An 11,701-nucleotide genomic window follows, 5' to 3' on the forward strand; every position below is an offset into this window, starting at 1 on the left:
GCTGAATATGTTGCAGTTTCAGAATCTGCAAAAGAGATAGTATGGTTGCAGAGTTTCCTGAAGGAATTGGGCAAGTTGAATGGAAAAGGTACTTTGTATAGCGACAGTCAAAGTGCAATCTTCCTTGCCAAGAATCCAGCATTTCACTCCAGGACGAAGCATATTCAGATCAAATATCACTTCATCCGACAATTGCTAGACGATGAACAACTGATGCTAGAAAAGGTCTGTGGAAGCAAGAATCCAGCTGACATGTTAACCAAAGGAGTTACACTTGATAAACTGAAGTTGTGTAAAACTTCAGTTGGTCTTCAAGGATAAATGATGATTTCATTGTTTGTCTCCAAGTGGGAGATTGTTAGTTAGTGGAGACAAACAATGTCCCACCATATGCAAGTGGGAATTCCTAATCTCCCACTTGGCACATGGTGGAGGACACAAACGGTGGGCATAAATCAAGGCATGATTTATGCCCCTTCACTCCCATCTTGTATACATATAAGCTCAGTGAAGAGCTGCGTGGGTGAGTGTAAAAAAACACAGAGAGAACAGAAGAGAAGTGAGAACAGCAGAGAGAGCTTGTGTGAGTGGAGTTGAGTCGAGAAGAGTTTTCTCCTCCTCCTTTGTTTGTATTGTTTGTAAGCTTCATTAATACAAACCAGTAGCTCCGTGGAGTAGGCAAGTTGCCGAACCACGTAAATTGTGTGTGTTTGAGTTCTGGAAATAGCCCAACATGCTCCAGGAGGAAGATAGTATCAAGGAGAAGAAGAGGGAGCAGAGAACGCAAGAGTGAAGAACCAAAATACTGCAGCCGTAATCGGCAGAAGAGGAGGAGGCGCCGGGCAAGGGGAGAAGGAGGAAGGCGTAAATCTGTTAGGATATTTCCTGCTCTGATGCCAAGTTAAAGCATTGATTCGACCCTCTCTTCTATTTATACAACTAGGGCAACATATATTAGTTATTGTGTACGATACAACGCATGATAAATCTATAAAAGGAAAGTACAACATTTCCTATATTACAACAAATTCCATAATAAAGATGAAGTATAATTACTTTACTTGGATTCAAAAGAATTTAACAAAAGAATCTGAAGCTAATTGTTGAGTGAGGTAACGTGTGGACGCACCCCAATGTTGAAAATCTGGAAAGCTGATTGGAATATGAGAAAGAGTCGTCAAACTAGTCACCTATCAAGCTGACAAGAGGCGCTCAACAGACAAAGAAACCTAGAGAACAACTGTTTTTAAGATAAGTAGTTGAAGTTGATTGCAATATGAACATGTAAGAACAATGCTATAATATGGGTTTTGAGTTCTAAAATAGATTAAGCAGCATATATAATTAAGTTCTACCTGATTGATAAATCTACAATCCTACTTATTAATTCTACAACCATATTAGTGGTAGAAAAACAAGAAAAGAGAGTAGGATTTACCTTGCAAGCAAGAAAGAAGTTGAACTCAAAACGAGATGATTCAATTCAATCAGAAAAGGAGGCACAGATCATGAGAAAGGTTTGAGAAATTTGGATCAATGGTATACTAAGAGAGATCTCTCTTAGTGGAAGACTAGCTATTAAAGCCATTGCATGCGATTTGGTAGCAACTTTATGTTTTTTTCTTTGGAGAAGTCAATAGAAATTGGCGGTAAACAGCAAGCTTATTTTTAGTCAAAAGAAACAAAAAATCCTTGAGTCTAATGAATTAATGAAGATAGAAACTCCAAAGAACATCACTTGGCCAGAAATAACAGTACTACTCGGGTCAGCTGCTAGCATGGATAAACATACGCTACTTGGGGAAATTCCGCATTTCCTATATCAGCAGGAATAAAGAGAGAGGAACAATCCATTAGGTTAGGGCAGGAAAAAGGGTAGAAAGAAAAAGCAATGCTCTTCCCATTCTTTCTTTTCTATAAAACTATCTCCTTCCTTGCAAGAGAGGGTTCTGGCATTGCTTCCCATCTGGCACACCATAACTTGGCAGCCTGTCTGGCTTTTGCACATGCACAAAGGAGAGAAAAAGATGCTAAGATGACCAATGTCAGTTGTTATATGAGATATGGTTCTCATAAAACTAAAATAAGATGACCAATGTCTACTGAAATTAATTTTGCTAAAGAGAAATTGCAGAAAGATGGTTTCCTTTAATCACGAGCTTGCTTGGAATTGATTTCTATACATGGAAGAAATGCCATTGTGTGTGAAAAAATAAACTGAAGCTGTAAAACAAAGCATATATAATTAAATCAATCATAAGGAACGAGTACATATTCTACATCTTATTATTAAACAACACTAATGGGATTGTAAGTCGAAGATATTTTTTCCTGGCAGATTAGAGATATTTGGCTGATACATGAGTCTTTCCCCCTTTAATAAATAGAAGAGCTTAGGGGACATGCTACAAAAGATACCAAGAGAACCTTCAAAAAGAGGTTCAGTTATCTCTCCATTATAAATGACATATATATTTTTAAGGCCTTCTTAAGATTGTTGTATTATGTGATTGCCTTATGGCCATGATCAAGGTTTGCACGATGTCACCTTCTGTTTGACAACTTTAGGGGGAGTATGACATAGCTTAGTGACTGGAGACAAGAAGAAGGCGACAATTCTCCTTCACGTAAATCTTCATCATTCGTCAAAGAAGATGGATTAGTCAGAATTAATCTGAATTATTAGTTGATGGTTATCATTCTTCGCTCCACTCCTCGATTTCATTTCACAGGAGTTAAAGATTAGGTACCCTTGTGATTGGAGGATTTTTCTTGGGCATCAGATGGAATGGAAGGGATGTCCTTGGCCATTTGGCGTGCAGTGTGAAGGTGGCGCAGCTGTATGTTTTTCAATTACTAAACAGATTTTGGAAAATGGGAGTGTTGTTCATAGGGTGCAGAAAATGACCAATGATATGTGTGTATGAACAGTTGATGATGAACAGTAAAACAGCATTAGTTTTTTAGTATATTAGTTAATCAATTAATAATTAATAAATTTATGCAGTCATCTGATGCAGTAGGTTTTAAAAAAATTATTTTTCCTTAATTATTGTTTTCTAGTTTATTGAAGGTTTATTATCCTTTTCTTTATTTTCAGGTTTTCTAATTGTTTATGTTAGGTTTTTGAGCTTATTTAAACAATTATAAACCTTTTAAGAATTAGAGTTTCTGCGTGAATAATTCTTTTGAAAATTTTATGTTCTTCTACTCATTATTTTTTAATGTAGTTTCAGTTTACATCAGCTTTAGATAATTTTAGAGCTCTACATCATCATCATGCTTTAAAATTTTCCTACAAATGGAGGAAGCAAAAAAATCAAGAAAGAAATATAACATCAAGAATCCTGCGAATTCTCCATATCTGGTCATTATATTTTACCCAAGCATGATAATATTATTAACTTTTATTATCCGTATTTATCCACAGCATTATCAAACATGATTAACTCTTCCTTTGCCAGAAATTAACTGAAGGGAAGTTGTAGGATTCGATCCTGTTTATTTGAAGAAAGCTGCACTGCACGGCTTAGTTCTAAGGGAAGCGATAACTACAAAATCACTGGAAATGTGACCCCAAAGCAAGAATCTTCTAGTTCTGGACATATATTTACCAGTAAATCAAGGATATTGCAGGTGAATCCCCTCCTGAGTACACAAACACATGATTACTAAGCACAGGAAACGAGTTAAGAGGTGTTGATGATGGAAAAATGAAATATTGTCTGAATTATGATATAAATAACAGCGAGAGAGTTTTTTATATTGATAGGTAGAAGATGATACTGAAAGGCTATTAAAAATTGAAAGTTCTGAGCAATTAAACAATAATTTGTCATAATAAGACAGACAGGGATATACCATAAATAGATAACATAAATGGTCTAATATATATTTTTATGGATTAGTGAACATGATAAAGCTCAAAAAGAGAGATATGGTTGTACTGATAATAAAAAAAAACTATAACTTAATTTGGATTCAATCGTTTAAATCAAATTCAAATTTTTACTTGATGTTTCTGGATTTTTATGTTTAGTTTTGGATTTTCTTTTCTTTTTCTCTTTGTTTAGGGATTTTAATTTTATTACCTTATAAAGATTGGTTTATGATATATTTAAGTAACTATAAGCCTTTTAAAGCGACAGGTTGCATTAGACTTTTATTTGAGAGTGAGACTACTAATTTACGACCCTTTTTGTTTATAAGATGTTAAGAAATAAAGGAAAAATGAATTTAAATATAAAATGTACGTGATGGTGTCATTTAAAACAAAGTCTGAGAGAAAAGCTTCCCACATAGCTTATAAACCCCCAAATAAACATAGGATCGTAGAAAAAGAAAAAAAAAGACCTTGATGAGTAATGGAGACTCAATATAAAAAAAAATAAATAAATAGTAGAAATAATAACAAATACAATATGTAAGGGAGAGAATACTCTCCATATATAAATTTAAAGGTATGGTGGAAGTCAAAATGAGGGTTACAAATTTTGGATTAAAATTTGTAATGTTAGCGAAAACGAAGAAGAGTCTCAACAGATAAAAGGATTATTTTTTATAAATCAATGATGGATGTGGTAATATTGAATTTATTGAGTATAAATTAAGGGGAAATGTTATGAGAATCTAAGTAAATAAAGTAATGCATGAAATTCAGATGTTAGCGTAAAAGACACTAATTGTTTAGTTTTATGTTAGTGATGATATATCTCAATCCGACCGTTGGATCGGACTGAAATTTTATAAGAGATCTCCAGACTTATTGTTTTATCTTATGTTAAAATTTCATGTCAATAAGAGTTTGAGAAGGTTTTACGAGAGTACTCAAAATCGGGTAAATTGGGAAGGCTTTATGAGAACATGACACAAGGGACATTAATAAGGGCATTTTGGTAATTTTATATAAAACAATATTCCCTTCTCCTCCTTTAAAGACAGCCCACGTCCTCTGCAAAGGTAGAAAACAGGAGGGAGACCATTTTTCTCCCATTTTCTTCATCTATTCTCCATTTCTTCAAGCTAAATCAAAAGGGAGTGTTCTTGGGAGAATTATATCCAAGAAAACAAATCAAATGGCTATACTTAGAGAGTTATAAAGCTTGGGAAAAACAAAGAGCAGAAGCTGGAACTTGAAAGAGGAGGACATGAGTTTTGTAGATTTTTGCAAGAACTCATTGAAATAAGTTAAAGTAACAAAGGTAAGGAACATACCCTCAAGTAATTTCATATTTCTCTCTTGTTCTTGCATGAGGAGAAGAAAACCTCCAAGTTTAAAATTCTAGGGTTCATGTAAATATTTTGGGGGAATAATTATTCTTGTGAATTTCAAGATTAATTGCATGATAATGGCTGGATTTGCAGAAAAATAGAAGGAATAAGTTGATTTGAAACTATGGGTTTTGGGATGGCAACAAGCCAAGAACTTCGGCAACCATATCTTGGCTTTCCACCGTTGGATTAGGTTTCTTTTTGGATATATTATTATGCTCAATGTCACCTACATTCTGACTAGAGGGATTGTAAATAGCAGGCTTCGTTTAAGGGCTGTCACCGGAGGAACATTTCTGGAAAATCACCCTTCAAGACAGCCTCGTTTGTCGGTTGTTATATCATCTTTTTACCGTTGGATTGGTCTGTATTGTGGATATGTTGTTCATCCAGATGTTATATAAATTCAAAATGGTTAAGATCGGAAAGAACCACTCCTACCAGAAATTGTACTTCCTGAATAGTTGGTCTCCAATTTTCAGGTCAGTTTGGTATTGTTCTGATATAGGAAGATTTAACCATTGGATGTATGTTAATTTTGGATATGTTATTCTAATGATGATGATGTATAATTCCACCGTTTGGATTTATTGAATTCTAAATTTACAGAATGATGTTTTAAATTTGGTTTGAGAAATATTGAATGAGAATATGATGTTTAACATAAAAAGTATGTTTTGGGACTAAGGATAATTGTAATGGGTTTAATGATGATGGAAGTGTTTGGGAATTGTTTGTGTTGTGTTTGGGTCATGTTTGATGTGTTGATAAGTGATGGTATAGTTAAATTCTATAAAAAAAAAATAGTTGTGGATTAATACTTTGGTTGTGTTGGAATGGGAAACATGATATGGGAAAGTATGTTGGGATAAATTGAAACAAACTTTGGAAAATTAACCCCTATTATGGCTGGCCATGTTAGTTAAATAAGCGCTGAAATGTTTGGTAAATTACGTGTCTTGATGAAGAAATGAATGAGAAATCATGGTAAGGGATGTTGTAAATTGAATTATGATATAAGGAATCATTTTGAGTATGCTTTGAAAAATAAAACAAAAATTAGCACGTGTAGTCATTGCTGGAATTTAAGTTAAATTACATTGTTTGGTGATAGATTAAATATCTTGGGACATTAGAAAAATATCGGTAACCAAAAGTCATAACCTTTGGACATTGAAAATCATTGATGAAGAATCAAGTTAAATGGACGTTAAATGCTAATGTAAATGAATGTAAATTTAATGAAATGAAGTGATAAATAAAAAAGAGTTTATCCATGAACTTGTTACGAAACTAAATGGGTATGTGAATTAATAAATTTGATGAATGGATCAGAAAGACTTGAGTACTGATTCGGGATGTTCAATTGGAATGTAGGAGAAGCATTCAGAGTAGTACATGACTTCTCGAGAACATGTATAACAGGAGTTCAAGGTAAGGGTCGCCCCCTTGCTTCTTTAAATCATTTAAATTCTTGCAATGCTAGTATGTGATAGACATTATGCATATTTTGTACTATTGTGTATCATGAGAATTATTGCTATGTGAACATTGCCTACGGGTAGTATAAATATTGTTGCGTGGAAGTTACCAACAAGTAGGAGAAATATTATTATTGTGTGAACGTTGCCAATTAGTAAGAAATGTTATTGTTATGTGAATATTGCTCACAAGAAGGAGAAATACTATTATTATTATGTGAATGTTGCCAATGAGTAGGAAATATTATTATTGTGTAAATGTTGCCAACAAGTAGGAAATACTATTATTATGTAAATGTCATCAACAGGCAGGAAATATTATCGTTGTGAGTGTTGCTGATGAGAAGGGGAATATTATTATTTTGAAAACATTGCCTACGGGCAGGAAAAATATTATCGTGAAAATATTGCCTATGAGTATGAAAATAAAAAAATAAAAATAAATAAATACTATTTTCATGGGAATGATTGATAAGATTTGCTTTGGTTAATGACATCCAAGTTGGGATGACCGGGAATGATTGATGAGATTAACCTCGGCTAATTATTTTCGTGTTAAGATGACCGGGAATGATTCATAAGAAGTAGCTTTACATTCGTGTTAGGATGTCTAGGAATAATTCATAAGAGTAACTTTGCATTCGTGTTAAGATGACCGGGAATTATTCATAAGAAGTAGCTTTACATTCGTGTTAGGATGTCTAGGAATGATTCATAAGAGTAACTTTGCATTCGTGTTGGGATGACCAGGAATAATTGATGAGATTAGTTTGACTAATAATAATACTCACGTTGAAATAACTGGGTCTAAATCAAGTAGTCAACTCCAGGCAAAGAGTTTAACTGATATAAATGAGCATCCAATTACAAAAATTAAGAATGTCTAAAATGATTCACGATGATCACCAGAAATTGGTTTTGAAAAATTAATGAATTCTTATAGAATATGTGGATTAGGATATATGTTAATTATATGCATGGCTTTAAATATTTAGATCTTATTTCTTATGTTTTGTATGCTCATATAAATTAATGTTGAATAGGATTTTCTCGCACCCAAGACGCCTAATAATCTTCGAGGACATTACTTTTACTAAAATTATGTAATATAAGCTAATTAATGGTAGTTATAGCAAAACATTCATTACATGTAGAATCTTGTAAAAATAAATGGAATTTACAATGCATGTTATGTATATTATACCTGTTTTATAAAGACAATATACTTAATTTAATTTGTATATGTATTCATTGAGAAAAACCTTTCCGTGCTTCTTTTCAATAAATATTAATCATGCAAATGTGAGTAATTAATTGTGTGTGATGGTTGATAAGATACAATAGAAAGAATAATTAGTGCGATGAATTTACGATCCAGGATCGGATCGGGAATTGCTATGAAGGGTGTTGTATGAAAAGATGTTTATAAAGGGTTAATGTATATTCGATGATTAATATCGGAACGTTAAAATAAAAAAAAATGCCCAATTTTTTTTAAGTACCAAATTATAGGAATTAATTATAAATACTTACGAAATCGTCAGCGTTGCATAGCTTAGCCTTCATTCTTCTCCACCACTGGGATGGGTCCATATCAGTCTGTGCTGTCAACTAGTTACTGCCCATCAGTCAAGGAAGAAGGATGTAAGCAGAGAGAAAGATGAGAATTGCAGAATTAAAGTCACGTCTGATCTGTATAAAACTATGAACACATTCTTTTAATATTCAACCCCAAATATTTTATCAGTTGGAGAGAGTGGAATCTGATAACCATTTCCTGAACACCAAATTCATTGATCCTTTTTCACCAGGAGCTTGAACATATGAAAAAATTCAGTTCATGGAATTTGAGGACGAAATTATTATTACAATTCAAAGCTAAATGAAAAATCTAACTATATATATATATATATATATATAGAGAGAGAGAGAGAGAGGGGTGGGCGGGGGGGGGGGGGGGGGGGGGTGGGGCATAGACCTACAAATACAGAAAATTTGATAAGTTACAAGAAATAGAAGATCGACCATGCTAATACTGAGGATGATGGTTCTTTGGCGAGCAATCTCTGCAACAGAGCAAAAGGCAAGAATGAAGTGTGTCAAAACAGTACTTGACAGGATCATTGGAAATCAAAGATGCAAGTATCTAGAGTATGTTACTTCATTTTGGAATTCCCTTTGATGATTTGAAAAAATACAGATGATTTGCCATTATCATCTTATGTCAAGTTTATCAGAAGAAGAGTATCTGTGGAATGAAAGCAAGCACTCGATCCCATCAGAAGCCCTAACTGAAATGACCTTCAGTTCAGCTGCACACTCCAGCGACTGTTAAACCGAGTCACGGATCAACGCAGTGTTTCAAACTATAATATGTATTATAAAAAATATGAAAAATAATTTTTTAAAAAATAAGATGAGATCAATAAAGGTTCACTCAAAGTCTCGGTGCAATCAAATTAAATGAAATTGAATAATGTTAGAAAGCCCATCAAATTAAAATAAAAAACTCATTAGACATGATATAGCGAAAATATCACTTATTTAATAATTATTTACAGCATTTGCCACTATATTGATTTCAATTAATTGTTGGGTGATTTGTTTGGGTTTCTAGTGTCATCGATCCTAATACTAAAATATGAATCATTTAAAAGAAAAATATAATTTTTTTTAAATAAACCTAAATTTGTAGGAAACTAAGAACAAGTAAGAAGTCATATATTATTCAACTAAGAATATGATAGAATAATGACCCACCATGATTAAAAATGGTTAAACTGAATTTATAACTATTTATTCTAATAAAACCAATTACCAAATCCACCTATCATCGCCGGCATAAGTGAAAAGTGTATTGTCGAGCCACATTAGAATATCGACTTTTCTGATATCAGTGTCTCAGTTCTCCACTCGGATTCGGAAAATAAACAGAAAGGCAATTAAGAAACTTGGTCGGTCCAACCTCTCGGCATCCAATCCGATGTCGACTTTGAGATCCGATCTTGGATCATTCTGAGATAGTTTCCATTTAGTGAGGAATTGGTTTGATGGCCGCCTTTCTTTCCCTTTGAGGGGAATTGGTACGCTTTAGCCCCCAGTTTTCCTGGATTTGGCATCTTGTTGCCCTTGACTTAGTTTCCGGTGCGAAATGAATAGGATATATATGAGTAATTCAAAGGAGAAATAGAAAGATTTTTTAGTAGAAAGCGAAACCGAGAAATCTGGTCTAATAGGTCAATTTAGTTATCTATTAATCTAAAATTTGGTTGTGCAAAATTTAAAATTAAATATTATTCAATTTTATTATTCATTTTTCTTTTTTGATTTAAGTATTCGACATTATGTTTTTTTTTTAGGATTAGTTTTGTAATTATCATCAATTTATTTTGGATCTTTTACATTGAATAATTAATTTTTTATGGAGGACGTTTTAATCTTTTTACATTGAATATTTAATGTTTTATTCCAAAAAGCTATCGACACATGCTCTTCACATGCCAACGTGTGGAGGACATCCACATCATTTGGATGGGCCATGAGGCACCTCTTGGTGGCCAAACTTGCCCTTGCGTTGTGTTGGTGGAAGTGTTGTTATGTTCTCTTTCTCATTGTGCAACAGGTGATGGTGGATGATTGGTAGTTTATCGTCGATGGTCATCTCATTTTCCCCTTATTTTTTCTCTCCTATCCAAAAAAATACATGTTAATCCTCTTTTTATATATTTCAATTTTGATCCTTATTATTTTGATCTATGATTTTTGTTTATGGCCTTTTAATAAAAGTTTTGTTTGTTTTCAATTTAGTTCTTCAATTAGAATTTGTCATATATTATTTCTTCCAATTCAGTCCTTATTTTTTTTTCCTTGGCCTTTTTGTTTAATTTTTATTGGTTTTCAATTTTATCTTTCAATAAAAGTTTATGGTGTATTATTTTTCTCAATTTGGCCATCATTCTCTTGATTTTCTTTCTTTTTGTTAAAGTTGTTTTTCCTTTCAATTTAACCCTTTAATAAAAAAAAAATTGGTTGCCCTTTAATTCATTTTTTATTTTGATTTTCACTCTCATTCTTTTATCTTTCAATCAAAGTTTATGGTGTATTATTTTTTTCAATTTGGCCCTCATTCTCTTGATTTTCTTTCTTTTTGTTAAAGTTGTTTTTCCTTTCAATTTAACCCTTCAATCAAAAAAATTTGGTTGCCCTTTAATTCATTTTTTATTTTGATTTTCACTCTCATTCTTTTATCCTTCAATCAAAGTTTATAGTGTATTATTTTTTTCAATTTGGCCCTCATTCTCTTGATTTTCTTTCTTTTTGTTAAAGTTGTTTTTCCTTTAAATTTAACCCTTCAATCAAAAAAATTTGGTTGCCCTTTAATTCATTTTTTATTTTGATTTTCACTCTCATTATTTTATCCTTCAATCAAAGTTTATGGTGTATTATTTTTTTCAATTTGGCCCTCATTCTCTTGATTTTCTTTCTTTTTGTTAAAGTTGTTTTTCCTTTCAATTTAACCCTTCAATAAAAAAAAAAATTGGTTGCCCTTTAATTCATTTTTTATTTTGATTTTCACTCTCAATCTTTTAACTATGATTTTTTTGTTTTAGATCATTTTGTTTAATTGATTTTTTTCCTAACTTCATCCTTCAACGTTTGATTTATTAGAGTTTGAAAAGTTAATGCAAGTCAACATCCTCTCTTTTTTTCCATTTCCTTTTTTTGATTTAATTGTTCGACATTTTGTTTTTCTTAAACAAAACAAATTGATTTTGTGGTTATCATCAATTTCTTTTCTATTGGGTTATCCTGATCTCATATCTTAAGTCACGGGTTTTGCAAGGATTTTTTTGAATTAAGGTTTTTCTAAAAACAATTATGTGTATTGTTTTTTTCAATTATCTTCATTCATCTATAAAATAAAAATATTTATTTTTAGATAATATTTA

This window comes from Populus trichocarpa, unplaced genomic scaffold (assembly GCF_000002775.5).
Source record: "Populus trichocarpa isolate Nisqually-1 unplaced genomic scaffold, P.trichocarpa_v4.1 scaffold_25, whole genome shotgun sequence".
NCBI classification, from domain to species: domain Eukaryota; kingdom Viridiplantae; phylum Streptophyta; class Magnoliopsida; order Malpighiales; family Salicaceae; genus Populus; species Populus trichocarpa.